Raw genomic sequence first — 5,000 nt, forward strand, 5'->3', positions numbered from 1 at the left:
GAAGCGTCTAGGAGTGGTTAAAACTGAGAGAGTTGAAACTACGATGTATTAGAACGAGCAACCGTCGAAACTTTGTTTTCGCGACGTTCTTTTCGTCGCTCTCGTCCCCACGCTCCTACGCTTTGGTTGTTTCTTTGCCATCCGTGTTGCGATAAAAAGATTTCTCCATTGTCCAAAAAGGACGGATCGAGATTCCTCTTTCGAGAGGGAGAGAGAGGTACTTGCGGGTAACCTGGAATCTACGAAACACGCACCGTGGTAAGATTCGTGCGTCCGCCTGATCGATGTGTGTTGTTTACGGACCGGCTGAGAAGCGACGATAGCGAGTCTTTGAAAAACTATGTGTCCATTAGTTAGACCGATCGTCGCCGGCCGTGTGTCTGTTCGAATCTCGCAACCCACGATTCAGCGACAGGACGCGCGCTCGCATTCCTTGTGTGCGTTCGTACTTTTCAAGGTTTTTAAATGTACTTTACGCCCGACCGTCGAGAGGAGCGTGCCACTGGGCGTTTCTCCGACGGTTTCCGTCCTTGGACGCGATCGTGTCGTCAACGATCGAACAAACAAACAAATACGTTGGCGACGCCCGAATTCGCTCTCCCGCACGCGCCGGGTGGGAGAGTGATGTGGGTATCGAATGTGATGCGTGTTAATAATGAAAATAACACTCTAAAGATCTAAAGAGTTTGAAATACAAAATTTTACGATTACCCTGAACGGTGGATCACTTGGCTCGTGGGTCGATGAAGAACGCAGCTAATTGCGCGTCAACGTGTGAACTGCAGGACACATGAACATCGACATTTCGAACGCACATTGCGGTCCACGGATACAATTCCTGGACCACGCCTGGCTGAGGGTCGTTTTCTTAACAAAAGACTGCTTGCGTTTGCTTCTCGAAAAAAGAGTAATTCATTTCTTTCTAAACATCTCGCCGTCGTTCAACGAAAGTAGAACGTTTCGGAGCGGGATTATCGAACGAAATTGAAAGAATGAATGAACGATAAACAAAGAAAGAGTCGCAACGTACGAGCGATAGTTGGGCAGTTCGTCGGCGTTTGTCGTGGAAACGATGTGACGAAAATCGCAACCGATACACTAAATGCAGGCCGTTAAAGGAGAGAAACAAATTTCGAAATATCTCTTCGAACTAGCGCAAGTGCGTCACGGCGCGCGAGTCGTTCGTTAAAATTTATAAACGACCGCCCGTGAAAGCACCGAGTTCTAGGAAGATAATCTATAAAGATTCTCCATCCTGCTGGAAGTTATCGGATCGGCGCGATTGTTCACTTGTAGAAATCCACGCTCCCGACGTTGCCAGAAACGATATTTACGAAAGGTGTGTCAAAAATAAACGAAAGAAGCTCTCCTATAAATTTAGAAAAAGCAAACGAGTGAAATGTTTGAGATGATAATTTGCTGAAATGCAAGCTCGAATAGCCCCAGGGTTTCGAATGATTCCCCGCGCTTTATACATCTCTCTGTTTACAAACGGTGTATAAATGAAAGATCGCTTCAGATGGGTCGTCGCTGTTTGACGCGCGATGCTGTTCCTTTTTTTTTGTCTGTCTGTGCGTTTAGCTTCGCTAAACAAGTTAAATGGTTAAAAAGCGTCGAAAAAGCGAATACACACGCGACAAGACAAATCTAACGAGTAAAGGAACGCTCCGCTCCAAGATAAAAATGGTTGTTTACAATCAATACAGCGTTTCGGTACCCCTGATCGTAGTCTGAAACTGTGTAACAAAAGAGAGGAAAGCGAATGGTGAAGGAACTTCGAAGCCTCCGTGGCGTGGCTAGAACTTGTGATAAAAGTATGTTTGCAGCAATTATGCATGCTCCCGTTAAAACAGCATTTCAATGTCTCGCATGGCTTAAAGCTCTAGGAGGCTTCAACATTTAGAATACATACGGACTACTTCGTTTGTTAAAGATAAGCGAAGACCGCGCGACCATCGCTCGGTCGTCCAGTCCTCGAAAGTTTTGTTGCGTTCCAAAGAAGAGACAAATGGGGTTTACCCTTGCGCTAAGGGGAGAAGAAGAGAAAAGCAGTTGTTAAATCTAAGAGGTGTGTGGAGTACATCGCGTGTTGGTTAAAATTGTTAAATGAAGTATACGCGAAATGTTCTCTCGCTCTTGCTTTTCCTCTTGCTTCCGTGGCGCTCGAAAAGAAGGGATGATAAATAAAGAAACCTATTCGAAATCTCTTGTGGAACAAAAAATAATACGGACGGACGTTAAAATTGAACCGAGACGAAATGGATCGTCTTGCGAGTTGTCTTCGCTTTGAAATTGTTAAAAATTGATAAAAGCAATACGACGAAGCTGCAGTCCGCAAAATGTTTGAAGCAAAAAGGAAATAACACGAAAATTATGGGAACGTCGTGTCTCAACTTTTTTTTCCCTCTTGTGCTCGTTTCATCGAACGATAAATACAAACATTTTGAAACGAGAGAGGAGGAAAAATTGAATATGCGAAAGGTTGATTCACGCACAGTTTCTCTACGTGTTTGCTTTTTTGCTTCTTTTCGTTTATTTTTTTTTTTTTTGCATCGAGCATCATTATTCACCTTTCGATGAAACCAAAGAAATTGACGACCTCAGAGTAGGCGAGATTACCCGCTGAATTTAAGCATATTATTAAGCGGAGGAAAAGAAACTAACTAGGATTTCCTTAGTAGCGGCGAGCGAACAGGAATGAGCCCAGCACTGAATCCCGCGGTACCGCCGCTGGGAAATGTAGTGTTCAGGAGGATCCGTTTATCCCGAGACATCGAATTGCGTCCAAGTCCATCTTGAATGGGGCCATTTACCCATAGAGGGTGCCAGGCCCGTAGTGACCGGTACGCGTTTCGGGAGGATCTCTCCTTAGAGTCGGGTTGCTTGAGAGTGCAGCCCTAAGTGGGTGGTAAACTCCATCTAAGGCTAAATACGACCACGAGACCGATAGCGAACAAGTACCGTGAGGGAAAGTTGAAAAGAACTTTGAAGAGAGAGTTCAAGAGTACGTGAAACCGTTCAGGGGTAAACCTGAGAAACCCAAAAGATCGAATGGGGAGATTCATCGTCAACAACGCTGGCTCCCGTTGGTGCGCGATGCCCCGGATGGACCTTCGGGTTCCATTAGCGAGGGCACACCACCTTCGGCGAATGTTCCGGCGAGGTAGTCGTGCACTTCTCCCCTAGTAGAACGTCGCGACCCGTTGCGTGTCGGTCTACGGTCCGAGGCGGAGCCTGTCCGTCACCTTAACGGTGTTCGTGACAGACCCTCGGTTGCCTGGCCGACTGCGCGACGGTACTCAGACGGTATCAGGCCGCAACCAATCCATTTTCGAATGTGTGTGCGTCAGGACCGCCGCAAGCTAGGTTCAGTTATAATTACCCGGATGTACGGACTATGCGCCGTCCCCGGGTCTGGCCAGCTGTTAGCAGGAGGAGTCCTTGGACTGGCCAAGCTTTGAATTACCGGTCGGCGACGCTATTGCTTTGGGTACTCTCAGGGCCGAAGCCTGCAGGCGAAATGCTAAATGTTAAATGCTAAAGGACAGCTAAACCTTATACCGAACTGGCACGAAAATGGACATGAGATGGCATCGAAATGGAACTGTCGCCTAGATCTCTCTCCTTCGATAAACTAAACTGAATTATGGGTAGAACATGCACAAACGAAAAAGCCTCGGACGCAGGGGTTCTCGGCCCTGGAACCCCTGTGGCGGAAATATCCGCTTTGGATAGGAGGGCCACCGATAAACAACCTGGCGATTCAAACGGTCACGAATTGGCTCAGCGAATTGACATACCCCTGTCCTCGACGACCGCTTGCTTGGCCTGCAGTCTGGCTGGTACACAGACAATATGCGCAAGTGATAAAGCCATCGCAGTACACGCGCAGAAACAACATCCAAAACTGCGTTTAGTCTGGTGCTGCGCGAAGTGTGGAAAAGAGTCCGAAAAGATACATAGTATCAAATGTCATATCCCGAAGTGCAAGGGTAAATGTGAACCTGTTGAGCAGAGTTTCAAATGCACTGGGTGTGACAAGACCTTCGCCACAAAAAGGGGACTGTCAATTCATGAAATGCACATGCACCCAGACATCAGAAACGCAGCACGAGCCAAGACTGTAGAGCCAGGTAAGGGTAAGAAAGGCAGGAAATGCTCTGTCTGGACGGAGGAAGAGACAGCTTTGCTTCGGGAGTTAAACGACCGATTCAGAGCCGAAAAACAGATAGGCGCTAAAATTAGAAATTACTTCCCCGATAAAACACTGAAACAGATCAGTGAGAAAAGGAGACAGCTAAATACGCGCCAAAGGCCGGTTGTACCGGCTGAGGCAGAGGAGGATAACTCCAATAACATCTCCGAACCCAACAACATCCACGTCTCGCCGGTCGAAACGATAAATGAGGACGACGCGGAGGATGCATGGCAGGAACCTCTAATCGAATGTATCAGGGCTGGCCCCGTTCTAGAGGATCCGGAAATGGCTAAAATTGACAGCGAAATTGTTAAACTTGCCCAAGGTGAATGCCGGCCCGAAGGTATCAATCGCGTTGTGAATGCTCTAGTCGAAATGCTAAAAGGCGGAGAGGGGGATAAACGCCGAAAAACCCCAAAAAACTCGAAGAATTCAAAGTCCAAGCCAAACTCCAAGGCTCAAAGCAAGAGAACTAAGCTTGGCAAATTCAAATACGCTCGATACCAGGAGGTCTACAAAAAATGCCCCAAGAAATTGGTGGACATGGCAATCACGGGGGCAGAATTTGAAAGCGATAAAATCACTTTACCGAATAGCGCCGATGTAATCGGACTATACGGTGAGCTGTGGGGAACCACTGGCGAATGCGAGGGCTTGCCCTCTTTCGAAGGAAACCAAAGACAGCCGCACATACCAACGCGGGAAATCTGCACGCCAATTACGGCGGAGGAAATCATCGTCAGAATGCGAAAGGTAAAAACCGACTCAGCAGCAGGCGTCGACGGTGTGCGCAAAGTACACT

General features: G+C 47.5%; 1 long non-coding RNA gene and 1 other non-coding gene across 2 annotated transcripts in view; one reads left to right on the forward strand and one right to left on the reverse strand.

Moving 5' to 3' along the window:
• LOC143306989 (uncharacterized) overlaps positions 1–5,000 on the reverse strand; it is a 25,880-nt gene that overhangs the window by 17,962 nt on the left and 2,918 nt on the right. The window lies entirely within an intron of this gene.
• Positions 709–863, forward strand: LOC143307005 (5.8S ribosomal RNA). Its single transcript, XR_013064253.1, has one exon. It is a non-coding gene; the product is annotated as a 5.8S ribosomal RNA (ribosomal RNA).

This window comes from Osmia lignaria, unplaced genomic scaffold (assembly GCF_051020975.1).
Source record: "Osmia lignaria lignaria isolate PbOS001 unplaced genomic scaffold, iyOsmLign1 scaffold0042, whole genome shotgun sequence".
Lineage (NCBI taxonomy): Eukaryota > Metazoa > Arthropoda > Insecta > Hymenoptera > Megachilidae > Osmia > Osmia lignaria.